The following is a 17,150-nucleotide window of genomic DNA, read 5'->3' on the forward strand; positions in this document are numbered from 1 at the left end:
CCACTACGCTATCTTTAACTCGGACTACATCGTTTCGCAGCATTTTTACGGTCGGCGGTCATCATCATCAGAACATCAATTCCGTACCATTGATCCATATCTACGTGCTGTAACCATTGAACTGACGACGATTTCAAGGGTTCTGACCATTTCATTATGTACAAACGTTGACTATATTAGATGCAAATCGTCCGTATGCTCATGCCACATGTTTTTCGAGAGCATTTACATAATTATATCATAATTATGCAACTTTTGAAGAAAAAAAAAACTTTTTCAATAAGGCATTAATTTAAAACACTGTTTAAAACATGTTCTTTAAACAAAGTGCTTTACAACATCGCTTGTTTTAAATGCGACCCTAGTTATACGCTGTCAAGAAGCATGGTATTATTTCAACGTGCAACCGTACGTTGAATAATATTCACGGTCTAATTTGTTTTAAAATATGAGATGTATGTATTGTAGGGAGCTATAGCAAGCTAGTAAGATGTGGTCGTTATTAACGAAGTACTTCTACTTTTCGTAGTACTACTACTACAAGTTTTACCTACATGTACTATTTAACTCAAGTGCTTCTATACTGGACAGTTTTCAGTGTTTTAAGCAAAACTAGGCCTAGAATACTTACTTTTACACTTACTTGCAATTTGCGACTTCTTCTTGTGCTTGCATAAACAATTTCTACGTGACTTCAACTTTATACGCCTACTCGAATACCAACGTTGACTTTCACCACCGCTGCTAGCAATTGAAAACTTTTCATAGCAAATTACCGCTCTCGGTATGGGAAAGGCCGCGAAAACGTCAACAATTCGTTTTTACAGTAGGTAAATTTTGTCTTCAACCCAACCTTAGATATCACTGTAATTTTGTACAAGAAGCCGGCAGAATAGATCACAATTTCGTGACCGCAACGGGTTAGCGTTCTAATTTGTTACGGTGTGTGTCCTGGCTGAGACCCTATATCCCATGACAGTGGCGGCTCGTGATAATATCGGGTGGTGGGGCAAGGGGTGTACGCGATTTTAATTGTCTAAATGACGTCACAATAGTGTATTCCGACGTGACAATGTGACTTCGTGGTGGTCACACTCAGTTTGTATGGGGTATATTCACTAAGCATAGTAAACAAGACTTACGTATTTCAAATTATTCGAAAGAAAATATCAAGTACAGTTGTTCATACCTGCATATTTTAACGTTTGTATCAGCAGGCCTATTGCGCGCGGCGTGATTTCATAGTTGCAAAATGTTCATTGTTCAATGACGAGTTCATTGAAATATGGAATACCCAGAATGAGAGCGTTGAGAATCGGGAGCACATCTAACGCATCGAGCCTAAGTACTGCAGCAAAGTTGATAGAAAGCGATTTTTCAACTATAAGAAAGTTCACTAGTGGTTAACTTCGGAAAAAGATGTATTAGAATATAAACAAGTCAACTCGAGCCGAGCAATGTCGACTATAGGGTAATATCGAGACACCGTTTGCAGTAGAACACATGCTTCAGATCACGATACCCAGTTACGGTCGAAATAGAGACACTGTCCCTGGCACCAGCAGTGTAAAAGTGTATAACAAGGCGTCCTTATCCTCGCTTATACGTCAGCCTTTCATTTTTTATCGCAATACGTTGGGAAAAGGTAAGAGTGCGCTTTCCTCCCGTGTACGATTAGATCAATGTACAATTTCCAGGCTGATAAGGGCCGAGTCTTGCCTAAAAACACTGAATTTTGCATAAAATATATTGAGGAATAGGCTGATCAATTGATCAGCTGTTAGCCGTCATCGAAAACGAGCTATTAGCTAACGCGCTTGACATCGGGTTGTCAGCAAATGGCTTAAAGGCCACAATTTCACGGTGAAATTGACATTGGAGAATATAAAATAAAGTAGATATTTGAATGCAAACCGAGAATCTTAGTAAACTGTTTCATGAGATCATCATCTCATCACCTATCTCAGTATGAAACACAGTTAAAATTAGCACAGACCAACGCCGGCTTTTGCGTGAAATCCGCAATGCGGTAGTCAGCGTTAGGCCTACCATACTCGACCTCGATAATGAAATTACTGCCTTAATCATTGAGTGTCAATCTCGGGACATGGCACAGCGTTCGATACTGAAATCAAGATATACCGTTTAAAAGCTCAAGACGGATATAGGTATAGAGCATCGTTAAAATCGATAGAGACCAATACCGGTATTGCATAAAATCTGGCGAGTCAGCTCTCACTCGACTTAGCAAACGAAATTACCACCCACATAGTTCAGTGATAAACTTCAAACTTGGTACGGCGATCGATACTAACACTAAAACCAACTATGCCAAATGTCATGACCGATCTCTGTATGGAACATCGTCAAAATCAGTGGAGACCAATACCCGCTTTGGAGTAAAATCTGTTTGCGATACATGACGGATCAGCCAGCACACAGTCAACTTTGGAAACGACATTACTACCGTACACTTTAAGTAGCAACCCTGAAACTTGGAGCAGTGCTAAATACGACCTTCACGATATAACATACCAAGTTACAAGAATTATCATGGAGCGAAACATCGTCAAAATCGACCTATGCCAGCAAAGGTCGACTCAACGCATATTACGGTAACCGAGTTCAGATATAGATACGATTGTTACATCACACCTTAAGGGCAACCAGGTAGGTTGCCCCACTTGCTCGGTAATTTTATGAATAGGAGAGAGTAAATCACCGTTTCTTTATTGTGCGCGGCTTTGAGAGAACAGACAGTGAAAGCTTGTTATGAGCGCTACCGGGGCAAGCCCCGGCTAGGCATTCACAAAGCGAAAACACAGAAGAGAATTCGATTTTCGCAAAGACTTCGCTAGGTATATGCATTTACAAGCGAAAGCACAAGAATAATGCGGGTTTCGCTGTGATTTCGGTATATATTGATTGCTGTGCGTCTATAAATGGTAAATAATTGTTATTGAACAGAATTTTAGGTGGGGCAATGCCCCTGTTGCCCTATAGGACGAGCCGCCACTGTCCCATGACCAGGAACGCAGAAATCTGAGTCCAATGCTATTTTATAATCAGCGGTGGAAGATCACACTCAATAATTATATGTTGGCTAATTATTATTCCGTGAAGTGACGTCAGGTACCATATTACCTTTGTCAATACTCGGAATTTGCATTGTGCCCCACGATTGCAAATGCTAGTCAGCCCTCTAGTTTACCGGACCACGACCTGACATATCGATCTCACCTTACAACACGTGTCACCTCTTCTTGGCTCCCGTTCTTTTATATTATCTTCTTTTACTTTTCATTCAGTGTGCATGTGCAGTTGTGCATGCATGCCTCTTTTTTACGTCGCTTAGGCCAGGCTGGCGTCTGCTTTCGAAGCCAATATACTCCAAGTCGTTTCGACACCTTCCTATCTTTCAGTATATTGCAGTCTTGTGGCGTGTTGAAATGATGAAATTGTTGGCGATAAATTGAATTGAATTGAATCTGTGCTCACCGCTCTGTTGTATTAGCGCAGGGGTGGGCAAACTTTTCAGCTCGCGGGCCGCATTCAACATCTGAATTGATACGCGGGCCGCACTTAAAATCGTAATTATAAGAGCTAATGCGCAAGCTTTTATTCGATTGACTGCAGACTCAAGAATTTTTTTGAACTGAATGCAGTACTGTCCCCGACTCAGCATGGATTCAGATCAAACCACAACACCAACCATGCAATACTATCAATTGTAACGGACTATTACAAAACCATCAAGCAAAAAGAAAGTGGCTGCAGCATTTTTATCGACCTCCGCAAAGCTTTCGACACAGTTAACCACAGAATCTTAAGATACAAGCTAGAGCACTATGGAATCAGGGGTATTGCAGCAACTCTACTTGAAAGCTACCTGGCAAACCGCAAACAATTTGTTAAACTGGGGACATTAAGAACGACTACCAGAGATATAACTTGTGGAGTGCCACAAGGCTCAGTCCTTAGACCGACTTTTTTCCTCATTTATATTAACGACATTGTTAATGCATCTTTACTCCACACAACCCTATTTGCTGATGATACTCACCTCTTCATTACCTTCAACACTGTCGATGATTTGCATGCATCTGTGAATAGGGAACTCCCAAAAGTGTCAAGATGGCTGCAAGCAAACAAACTAAGTTTGAATGCATATAAGACCGAGATGCTCCTTTTAAATAATGCCAATCATAGTTTCACTGTGGACATCAATCATAAACAAATCTCCATATGTGACTCAGCAAAATATCTCGGCGTCACCATTGATGCCAAAATGTCCTGGAAGCAGCATATTGAATGCACAATATCAAAACTAGCTCGGTGTGTGGGAATAATGACCCGTCTGCAATCTTTGGTTTCCAGATCAGTACTACGAACCATCTATTTCTCTCTTTTCCACTCTCACCTGCAATATGGAATCGTAGTATGGGGAAAAGCATGCACAACATTTTTGTGCAGAATTTGAACCCTGCAAAACCGTGCGATACGGCTGATCTCATCTATACCTTTACGTACCAAACTATCGCCTTACTACCGTAAGCACCGAATTTTGCAAGTTGACAAACTATATCGCTTCGAAGTATCAAAAGTCATTCACAAATATTTTTCCAATAGTTTGCCTCCTGTGTTTGATGACTTTTTCATACCTGCCAAAAATGTCCACTCCCACTACACGAGATCCTCGTCTAAAGGAAATATCTACTTACCCCCACCCAATAGCAACCTAACTAAGAGATCTGTCGACTACTCGGGACCTATCATCTAGAATGCATTACCACCACACATCCGTGAATTGCCTTATAATAGATTCAAAAAAGCCCTACTTGATCACCTCTTGTCCTTACACTAACACTGTTGCCCTACCTCGCCCAGACATTGCTTCATTGATCATTTGCTACCATCGTTTAATTTTTCTTCTATTTTATTTTTTTAACTACTGTAACCTTTTTTACAGTCAGACTGCTTAGAGTCAAGTTTACCTGTTTGATGCTGGTGTGATCAGACTAGATGACCTTCACGGTCTTATCGATCATTCCTATCTAATACCGAATACTGTGCAAGCATATTTTCTGTACCACCATCACTGCCGTGTGTTATGTATTTTGGTTGGATGAAAATAAAGACTCTCTCTCTGTCTTATATAAAGCAGTGGTTTGACTGCGACCCAAATCCGAGTTTTAGTGGCGTCTCTTGATCCAAGCCTCTCACATCAAATCATATGCATTTTTAATATGACTATGCTACATTTTACAGGCATGTATACGATATAGAGAACACGCAGACAGCAGTCGTACGCCATGCGGCTCTATGGAACATGTTTGACTCACGCGATTTCAAATTAGAGTGTGTTATTTGACCACGGGTCGCACTTGTACTGACTTTCTACTCAGACTATTCGGTACCAACCGTTTCGACGTCAGTGTTTTTCCGAGAAAGCATGGTCGGACAAATCTTGTGGTGAACTCATACCAGTACAAAGGTCGGAACATTTTTATGATCAAGCCAAGTCGTTGTGATGACTTTTCTGTGCGTCTCGCTGATTGGCCTAGTAGTTAAAAGAAATTCAACAAATATTACATAATAAAAGATCGGTCAGAGGCCATCGCGACCCAAAAGTATAACATTCGCGACCCATACTTTCAGCACCCCTGATATAAAGTAACCGAAGACGTGGCGATAATACCTATGTATAGTGAATGTACATAATAAAGCAATTTACATATTGGTTTGATGATAACGCTCACGCGTCAGAAACATGATTTTTACTGCACATTTTTATCAATATTTCTAGCACGTTCCTCGATGCCTTCGTGGGCCGCACAAAATGTTGACGCGGGCAGTATGCGGCCCGCGGGCCGTAGTTTGCCCACCTCCGTTCTAGCGGGAGGGTATACAGTCAACTATGAGTGGTTAGGTTGTGGACTCAATGTTGTAAATAGTTGATAATCGTACGCACATTGATTATTTACAAGAATATAGTTTATTTCATGTATAAATCTAGTCGATCACTGTGAATTTCGCATTGCTATAAAATACGCAGCCATAGTATATTGATAGATATGATAATAGTAGTAAATTAGAGCAGGGGTTGTCCTATGACTATTCCAATCATTTCAATCAATATTGATGAATTTTCCAGCAGTAGATTACATACTCAACGTCTATGAATCCATCAGCGACACAATATTTGTGTAACCGTTTCAACTGAACAACATCTGAAGCACGCTTAACGTAATCATGTTTGTTTTATTTTGAGCACAACAACTTTCTTCATCGACATGATGGCCCCATGGTGTAATGGTCAGCACTCAGGACTTTGAATCCTGCGATCCGAGTTCAAATCTCGGTGGGACCTCTTTCGATCTACTCAAAACGGTACTATCAGAGAGAACCTAATTGTCCCATAGCTTTGAATTTCGTGTCTAGATTTCTAGAAAGCAAGTAATGTTTAACGACAACTTTATTTTAATAATTGATAATACGTCTGCAAAGTTTTCAAATCATGTCATAGATATCAAAAATATTGCTTAGTAAATCTCGGTGGGAATTTGCTTTTCGAAAATGGCGATTATTTCAATGTAGAATTTGCCATGGCTTTGCCCTTCTTCTACATCGCTAAATTCTGAATTTAGATTCATATACTCCAATTAATATTGTATGGGGATTTCACTTCCGTACAATTGCGAACATTCATTACTTATGTCTAACGATTGTGGGAGAGATTTCTTGCACGTATGGTGATTGGTGATACACTTGATGGACAGTTGACAAGCTATCGTTGAATTAATTTTTAATAATTTTCTCCTTAAAAAAACATCGCGAAACTGCGATGCAATGAAAAGATTGGAAGATGTCAAAACGACCTGGAATCACTCACAAAATACGCGCCATATTCTTGCAACAGGGAATCGGGGGAACCGAGGGAATGTTATTTGATATTATTCGTATTATAGTAGTTGCAGGCATCCTACAGTAATAGACCTACAACAAAACGAATCCCAAAATACGGTAGGCAATGACCTTGAATATCAATATAAAGACATAATCTTGAAACATCGCCACAAGCGCGCGAAAGATGGAAGCGATTCGTTGGTTCCTTCCGGGCTATTTCAATTATTCATTGTATTAATTTACATCAAAGCGCCGTGGCCCCATGGTGTAATGGTTAGCACTCAGGACTCTGAATCCTGCGATCCGAGTTCAAATCTCGGTGGGACCTTGCACATTTTAATTTTCAACGTACATATATTTATTGGTAACTCGGCTACTTTCCCTAAAATGTCGACTATACCGCTTTGAGAAATATGTTTACATTTGAGCGTTAATAATAATAATATTAACAGTAATACGGCCGTTCGTTTCACTACGACCTCGCTACTTTAAACCGTGTGTGATGTAGACAGACGTGACAACAGCGCACTCGAGTATTCTGACACTTTTTTCTGTCCGGGCAATGGGCATACGGGCCGTGAAAACATCTGCTTGTCGTTTCACCTGCAATCAATACTTCATCTTCACCGTAACCTCGAATATCACTGGCCTTTTGCATACGACGATGGGTATAGTTTGTGGAATTTTAATATTTAGGTCGTCAGCCCACTTTCAGGATTCGAAATGAGGTTACCCCGTCTCGTCTGTTACTTTACTATAGGCTAATTGTTCGAATAGTTATCTCTTTATTCTATAACATGTCTAAAGTTGCAGTAGTTTATAAATGACCATACAGATTTTCACGGCAGGTTCTAATCTACTAAAAGCTGCGACTAGAGAGTTGCGTTTCGCGTTTACAATTGAACTCATTTTGTTTGCGCGGTATTGCTTGCGAAGGCAACCCTCCATCGTGTCGAGCCTGGGGTTTGTTTGGATGGTATTACGGATTATACCGATCTCGGGACGGGTCGCGACAATCATTTTCTCGGTTATAGCCGCCGTGTTTGTAACTTGAGGCTAAAACTACCAATGGTAATCATATCATTCAGCTCTAATCTTCGTGGGTGATGTGTGAATAGAGATGCTGACAAGGGTTATTCACTAGCGACGACCGTTTTTGTTTATTTATACCTGGACAAAGCGTGGGGAAACGACTCCCCGAAGTTAACAAAGGAATTGCTGACAAAAAGGCTGTGCTGCGCTGGGTCTCGCCCGTGAGAAGAATCGAGAATTGCTGCAAGGCTCGTGTCTCTCTGCAAGGAATATAGCACGTGCAAATAAAACGATACATTTTCGTACAAGCATTACAGTAAATGTATCATGGCGATTTATCCCGTGCAGACATTGCAATTCTAGCAGTACGCTAACTTGATAAACGGGCAGACCTTCTAATAGAGTCTTTGGCACAAGGTGATGCCGCGGTGATACTCTGCGTGGCGTTCCGGCCACAAGTCAAAAAATGGAAGGTTTCAAATACACTGCTCGTGACGCACCGTGTTGCTTCATTCCGAATATGCTATCTACATCACAATTTTTCATCTTGCGCTTCTTGATATTAGAACCCTGCAATGCCCAAGCTGTCTTGCTTCAGTTAGCATATTGCGGTACGTTGACCGATGACCATAACACCATGTCAACCTATTTGTTTCATTTGACCGTTTATGATTCACAAGGAGCAGACAATGGACCGTCTACAACGGTAGGCCTATAAAGTAGGCTACAAGCTGTAAAATTTCAAGTGATAACTTCAACGACCGTGCAAAATCTACGATACAAACAAAATGCAGAGGTCAAAATTTTTTTGACTTCTGAAACAATTTTGACGAAATTTTGACAAATTTCGACCTGTCAAAAAAAGTTGCCCTAGTTATAATGTGTTCTGTGAACATGATCGAGATGTGCCATTTTTAGGGATTATCTGATTGAAGTATTATTTACTAATAATCTCAAAATCTGTTGAAATAGGCCATATATTGCAAGCAATTTTTAATCTACTCAGAATTGCTTCGCGGGCCGGATGAAATCGTCTAGCGAGCCGTATGTTTTACCCCCTGGACTATTGAGACTGACGTCATATATTACTCGGCACGTTCACCTTTAGATGCCTTATCTAAGGTTGTATTAGCAGAGTCTATCAACTTGATAAAAGAAAACGTAACTTAATGCCAATCAACTCCCTCTTGTAAACATATAATAACATTTACCGTGTTAGCGAGTTTATTAGATAGCCCGTTTCTTCAAGCCCACCCAATCGACTAATTACAGGAAAACAAAAATAAAATGCCGCGTGACGTGTATCATGTTACCTATTCGATTCCAAGTGTTTGCAGACACGAGATGTATACCCTTTAATTTCATAATTCACGAACGCTAACTCATACAACACTAATTATTCACGGTTCTGTTCTACGCACAATGCAGTTCATTTGTATATGTAAAATGATGCTAAACACATATCGTGAAACGCAAAGACACATAATTATATCCAGGGATATCTAGAACTTCTAGAAGTTCTAGATATCCCTGATTATATCCAACGCTTAAACCACACGTATGCGTGCTGTTTGCCGCTTTGCATCTGATAAATCAAGAATCGGCACACGCAGCATGCGTTACCGCAGTGAAATGAATATGCAGCAATTCTGAGAGTATTATAAATTACAACCTGCACAGTGCACAGCATGTAGTGTGCAGATGAAGCGTGTAACCTTACTACATTTCGATTTATCTTAAAAGTCAAGTGTGTGTATCTTGCTACTTGCTAGCCACATGAGCCAAGCGACAAGCACAAACCGCACACATAATTACATGCTTAAAAGAGTTGAGCCAATAACATTGAACATCTTGGGGCATCATCATAAGTGATCGATTAAGGTATATACTGATTTTAATAACTGGGTTGCGATCATAAAGATCTATTTTGTCGTGAGTAACTAATGACGCTTTTTGACGTGTTTCGCGCGTATACAGCTAATGTGTATTATGATGCTCTTGGTAGCCTTGATAAATGCTGGAGCCCAGCAACAAATTGATTATTTCGCAGATGCCCGTTGACTATGTTCATTGTTCAACTGTTCAATGTTCATGCAATATTTTGGGCTCGTTCAGGCTGCTGACTAGAATAGAACCAGATTATTCTCATAGGCATGAGAATGGCAAATGTCTGTAGTGTGCACCTCGCTCATTTAGCAATATACAGTTGATTAGGATTAGGATGAAAATGGGAACACGGAGACATTTCACAGAGCATAGGTAAAAGTCAGACTACCGGTATCTCACTCAATTACTCTCAACTATAGAACCAGTATTATTTAGTTGCACAAATCTGTTCGGATTGTCGGTCCTCAGCATGATAAATTGGGACCATAATAACGTTTGCGTATTGGTATCTGTTTGTCATCTTGTGACAACCCTACCGAAGATTTGGGTATGGGGAAATATCTTTCATGTGTTGCATACATGACTAGTCCAACGCAAGAAAGAAGAAATACCGCAGCTTCTCGATGTGGCTCTTACGAATTTACGAACAATCGTTTCCATCCGACTTGGCTGCAAGCATTGAGCATGCAGAATCTACATTACATCGTAGTTCGTTCACGAATCTATTGAGTATCGAAATATCAATTCCTCAACTTTCTGATACGAAGTTACCGAACAAAATCCCCACAAAAAGACCAAGGTTTTCAAAATCTCGAAATGTAATTGCGGAAATTCATAGAAGAAAGTATCAGAAAATTTTCAGTAAGATAAAGTGGAATAGAAATGAAGAATCACAATAATTCGGAAACATAAAATATGACTACGGGACACAAGAACGTATAGTTCGGTTCAAGAAAAAAAACGACGAACGAAAAGCTGTAACAATTGCAACCCTCACACATATACGCGCTGCGGGTACGAAAAGATACAATCCGAAGCTTCATATATCTTTACGAGCACTTTTGGAAAATTGTCGCTTTCGAAAATAGACAACTAACAAATTTTGTCACCGTAAATGTTGACCTCTTGGCAAACGCGCGATAAAAAATTGAAACAAGGCAAGCACACTGATCGTCAAGGGTGCAGCGAGAAAATTCGGGCGGGGAAAACAACTGCGCCAGCGGCATAATTTCTACCAAATGCATTGCGACCTAGTAATGTACGCATGGTCACGGATACCATATAGGCAGCTCTCGTCTGACTTTACAAGCCACAACGAGACGGGGCCTTCCAAAAACATAGTTTCCAGACGAGCACGCACGGTGCTGATGCATTTGCACTGACATTATCATCATTTACAATAACACGATATCCGACCCTTTCTCCATACGGGCGTGTACACCGGTTTCATCTCACGTGACGTAGCACATGCTATGCATTGCGATTTCACAGACGATTTCATACAGTCACTGTACTGTGTACGGCCTGGGGCATTTTCCTTGACGCATGCAACATCACAGTTTTCCAAGTCTGAGAAACGCATTATAGCAATATCTGTGTCTCAATACGAGAGTTTATTACCGGGATATGTCATAAGCGGAGGAATTTTTAGCCCGGGCGAGCATTGAGCCGGTTCGCCACCTCATCGCTGGCAGTCGTGCGTCGTGCTTCGTGAACGGCATTGAGGTATCTTAGCTTAAGCGAAGTCCCTGATTTCCAAAAGAGCGTTCAAAAGTAGATATACCACGCACGATATTGTAACGGAAATATAATACGAAGGCGACAAGACAGAAGCGCTGTTTCCGCCGTGTTTAGAACCCCGGACCTCGCTGACTCTTGGGAGGTTGCCTTTTGGGGACAATGAATCGTACTGTATCACGAACGGTTGGCGTGTGGTGGAAGGGCTGGCTTTCGCGTGATGGTTATGGCGCGTCTTTGAGTAATCTGCAATAAACACGTTGGTGACTCTTTTGACAGTACAGAACTTCAGTATATTGCAATTGAATAATATATTCATATTGAAATGAACACGAATATTTCCGGCTGACACTCGCCAGGGGTCAGAAAATTCGCTGGCTTATAATATAGCGATCGCGTAATACGCTAAATCGAATAAGAGACGATTGCAATTTGGCGACCTACGACCAGTGGCGTGGCCAGGGGAGAAAGACGCCTTATCCCTCCAAATTTTCCACCAGCCCATTGTGACGTCCTATTTGGTCACTACGGCGCGATTAATCTGTGAAGTCACTTCGCTCTTACATAATTTCGCCACCTCTCGCCTACCGAATGAAAATTTCATTGGCGCATCCCAAATTTTCAGTCTACGTCTTTGCCTGGGAATGCATATCGCCGATTCATTCTAATCGAATATGTTACAGCCGAAAGTTGAAGCCATGAACGTGCGTATCGAACTAAAAAATAACTGCAATTTTCGAACGAGCCGACTTAATAATGATACGATTAAATTTCCGATCCCTGGCCCGAATCGTACCTACACCTTCAGGCGGGCTATACAATTTACTGGAATTGTCTCTTTTGCTGTGCGTAAATCGTCTGATGAGAAATGGGGTTATATGATTTGGGAATTTGGTAATAATCCTCAAATATGTCGTACGAACTGGAACCTTATCGACGCACCCAAGAGGGCAAAGCAGGCATGATACCCAGTCCAAATATTTAGACATGAGCGTGATTAGGCGATCCTAATTGACACATCCGAGTACACGACTGGCCATACATTATTCCCGTACATTTATGTCATACCTTCAACTCAGCGAGGTATTATCAATATAATGCGGTCGAAATGGTCGTTAACTTAACGACAACGATACCCATCTCGCGGTAGGCGCGACTCGAAACTGTATTTCACGATATCATTGATTTGATAGCGACATTTGCCGGCGGTTTTGAAACTTAAATATCAAGCGTAACTGATGTCCACATGAAAGAGTGTCGCAGTCATGTTATTGAGGACTGCCTCGTCCATCTTATTACGTGGGATTGTGTTCAGCTGAGGATTATCTATTCGTGCAATCTACAAATACAAATTTGCAATCGGTAATATCTCACCGTGTGTCTTGTCGTGGTGCGTCGCATCTATTTTCTCTTTCGAATGGTAAGTGATAGTTCGCCTGCGCCCGCCTTGACTAGCAACTGAAACGCAATAGGTACATTAATGCTAAATTCTATGCGGTTGAAATATGAAATACAAGATAATTGATCAGCGGACTTCTTCGGTAGAAAGATTAACCATGAAAAGACTTGGGTAAACTTGACAATTTTAGTTGTCTTATTAGTCGAAATATTACTATTTTCTAATTTCAATTCTAATCTAATTTCTCGTTTCTAGAATGAACTCTGTTATGATATGAAATGAAGTTGATTTTTTTTGTATTTCTTTCAAATTCAGAATTTCATCCAATTTCCAAGTTTTTGCAAATTCAGTAATTCGAAATGAAATCTAATTATAATTCTAGAGTAATTTGGTGGAAAAGTTGTCAAATTTCAAGTTGTCCAAGTTCAACTCGAACAATAATGACATACTATCAGTTAGAATTCTCGTAAATAGAACGATTCTAATTATGACCTCACATTCGCAATGACATCACAATATAAGTTTATAAGCGATATCATCTGCTCTGGCACATAGTTCATTTCTAACAGCACACACAAGACACAACACCAAGATGATTATGCTTGTATCATTTCAAAAGTGTTTTATAACTTTTAATACCTCTTCCTCGTCGGTGGACGTGTATCATCATTCGCATTGTATCTTCGTTGCATCCGTTGCTGATATCGTCCAGTGGTTTGGCTAAATGTAACAGCAAATAATCATATACCGGCATGGTGTTAAGTAGCAGTCAGAAAAGTATGCGCATTTTGTAAAGAGCAAAGAGAAAGGGTTCTTAGCGGCCCTCAGGTCCAACTATAGACGCGTACTGTGTAATTGCAGGTTAGTTGTTAACAATTGAATGCGTAGCTTAGTTGATAGTAGACATTTGACCAATTTGAGCAAAATGTCGATAATTTAATTCTAATCTAATCTGTGTAATGTTCTTATGTGCTCTCATGCTAATTCTAATATAATTTCTGGTTTTCCTGGAAATACTGCGGGAGAAGTGTATAGCGCTAGTGCAAAACGAGTTAAGCTCGGTGTACAGACATTTGCCGTTCTCATGCTTATGAGCATAAAATCTGAGTTGATATAAACTGAACTTAATGTTTGTTGCGTCCCTCCCCAACTCAATTTCCAAGTTTTTGGGAATTCAGTGATTCTTATTCGAATCCAAGCTGAAATTTTTCTGCAGTTATTGAACTCTGCTTGGTAGGTTAGCGGATGGCACCTCACTGAAAGAGTGTCTTTTGTGCGGATCCATTGTTGAAAAGTGACCTTTAGCGGCGGTTTATCGGGAATAAATCATGTAATACCCACGTGAGGCTTATCTCAATCTCGGCCTCTCGAACAAAAACATGTACACACACGTAACAAGACTCTCAAAGACTTGAGTCAACACGCTACTGGAAGGGGCCCGGGGTTTAACTTTCCGCCCGTCTTCTCCATCACAAGGCGCTGTCTGAAATTTACGCGATAGAAACGGTGGGGGAAGATAAAACGTCCCTGTGCAAATACAGTCATATTTGCTCTGCGTCCCATTCCACTTGTGCACGCTGCCTTTGTCCGCGCTCCATATATCATACGCTGTTGATTTTTCGGTCAATTTTATTCAAGGAGCCGTCCCGCGCTTTCGCATTGAAATTGTCGAAGAATATGCGGTTTAGATTAACCTCTTTCGGACGTGTCTAATTAAAGAAAATGCCTGTCGCGCACGGGACATGTGGCGAGATCAAAGCGAGTAATGAACAACGAGTTCTGTACAATAGTTGAATTATGTTTCACCGTATTTTGGGTAAATAATACGCCGGTCGGACGATATTTCCACCGCGTTGGCAAACACGAAATCTGTCAATCGCGGGGTCAACATATCGCAGGAATTTACTTGTGCGCGAATCCGCACTCGCGAGCGGACTAAAATGACAGATAACAAGACAGAAACTTACTCAACTCAACACATCTGTAGAAAATCAGATCATGTTACCAATAACGTGAATGCAGATATGAAGATATGATATGATACGTATTTGTATTCGCACATTGAAATGGGTGTCAAAGAAAAACCAGGTGCCGGTAAGTCCCAATGATTTGATTTGCAGTCTATACGCTATAATGGAGGTCTGATATCTGCACCTAATTCCACCCATGTATTTACAGTTCAGGGCGAATTCGCAGTTGTTCCCGATGGATGCGTTTTTCTTTCGATATATTAACATTAACAGCGATCATTCACAAGTGCCGTCAAGACCGCCGAGAGTTCACAGATAGCAGACGGCACGGCCAATTGGATGTGTATAATAGGCAGACAATCCTCAATTCTCTTGCCCAATTTATTTCTACTATACGGAAGCTTAGCGGATAACAGACATATCATCATTGTTTGCGTTACAGTTCGTTTAGTTTCTCATAACCTTATGTCTTCGACATAATATAGGAAAGGCTAAATCACCGATTCTTGAGGCCATTCTCAAAACTAGTTTGGGTTTTGTGATTTATGAGCATGTCTGGAAGTTGCTTGGATTCGAGTGAACAAACAAATTAATCCTTTAGCCACAACCACGCGAAACCAGCGTCTCGCTGGAGGCGCTGTATCACATTCCAAGGCACGACATCTCGCTCCTTATACCGGGTATTGCATCGGACAGGCATGGACATTGGACGGCTTGATAATTCTAATGTAATTTCTGAAATGTTTCTATGCTCGAATATTGATTCTAACCTAATTTTTAGTTTTCTTGAAAATGTTACAGGAGAACTGTATAAAAACTAGGTGGCTATCATTATTTTTTTTTTCTAAGATAGAAAATCTGAAAATGTCCTGGTCGTTCAATTCTGTTATTGAGATACTATAGATATGATATGTTTTCATTGGCTATACAACAGGTGTAATTTCACGAGTTTAACGTGGCTTCACATATCTATAGATTTCCTTGACGAGCTTTCACATGCGACTCACATCGACTGTATGCATAAAAACCAACGTACCGAGTTTTGTTGTCATACTTCCATCGCTACAAGTTTACCCAAACATTATTTACGACAATTAGGCTGTTGGAGACGCACATGTCGTCCCAGCAACACTGCGATATAGTGGAATCGCGAGTGAAAAGCTTGTTACCTTACCTTGATAAAACTTATAACTTTAGTCCAGCAACCTGATACGATTCTTGACATACAGTGTTATTCTAAATTCTCTACTAGTCACTGACGATTACCCGTGACGAGGGTCAGCCGATAATATTCGGGTTTATATCAATATAAATGTAATATTCAATGGTATAGTGAAGCTCCGCACCTCCAAGAGAATATGCGTTTTTACGAAAAATGTATACATTTGACTGTGGACAGCATAGAACGCGGTGACACCCGTACACGGTGGACATCACAATCCTTTGAAAATGAATTGATAGATCTTCCATTCTCCAAAGCTTTCTCAGATTGGATGAAAATTTTATGAGATGTCCTGCCACTCCGAAATATTATTCAACAAACAATCAAAGAACGTAAACAATGAGCGATCGCTTATTTGACGTTAGCTGTCAAGGACACTTGTACGGGGTCAAGCTTCGGTTATGACGATGATATGTGTTGACACGATTGCGGCCGACAATCTCTTTCGCAATTTACGATCAGTTAATCAAGTCACCCGACGCAATGCAGCCAAATGTCGAACTGAATCGAGAAGTTCGCGTAAATTCATAAACGCGAACGTTTGTAGATATTTCCAACTCATTTTGACATATGTTTACGCGTTACTGATACCGGTCGAATAACAACATGTAAGTAATGAGATGATTGTGAAAATAGCGATTGATAAAATTTATTGACGCCACAGCCATACCGCACATGATCCGAAAAAGTTGATGTCAAATTGACGTAATAGCTTTATGATGCGCAGCGTTGAAATACGTTTGATAGCACTTCAATGAAGTGAGATCAAAGCTTTCCATGTCGGAAATCCAGCATTATCGACACAGGAGAGCAATAAGAATATCTTTCTGCTTTGAACAGTAACAATACATTAAGCGCTCAGGGATTAGCCATCGAACCAAATATGTTGCCGTAATGATAAATCGTCGTACACCGAATACTTGATTTGACACGCTATTGAAATACATGGGTTTACAACACAAGTAGCCCACATTAGGATGGGCATATGTAACAAATT

General features: G+C 40.5%; 1 protein-coding gene, 1 long non-coding RNA gene and 2 other non-coding genes across 4 annotated transcripts in view; 3 read left to right on the plus strand and 1 right to left on the minus strand.

The window, feature by feature from the left end:
- Window positions 1-4,731, plus strand: part of LOC145442981 (uncharacterized) — a 90,458-nt gene extending 85,727 nt beyond the window's left edge. Inside the window, exon 2 of the long non-coding RNA XR_013916234.1 lies at window positions 4,175-4,731. This is a non-coding gene — a long non-coding RNA (uncharacterized LOC145442981). The remainder of the gene's footprint in view (window positions 1-4,174) is intronic.
- The window catches only part of LOC145442848 (bystin-like), a 360,604-nt gene that overhangs the window by 156,964 nt on the left and 186,490 nt on the right, over window positions 1-17,150 (minus strand). The window lies entirely within an intron of this gene.
- Trnaq-uug (transfer RNA glutamine (anticodon UUG)) lies at window positions 6,299-6,370 on the plus strand. The gene has a single exon. It is a non-coding gene; the product is annotated as a tRNA-Gln (tRNA).
- On the plus strand, window positions 7,163-7,234 carry Trnaq-cug (transfer RNA glutamine (anticodon CUG)). Its single transcript has one exon. It is a non-coding gene; the product is annotated as a tRNA-Gln (tRNA).

This window comes from Botryllus schlosseri, chromosome 7 (assembly GCF_051294905.1).
Source record: "Botryllus schlosseri isolate E-star chromosome 7, Bs_hap1, whole genome shotgun sequence".
In the NCBI taxonomy this organism is placed as follows: domain Eukaryota; kingdom Metazoa; phylum Chordata; class Ascidiacea; order Stolidobranchia; family Styelidae; genus Botryllus; species Botryllus schlosseri.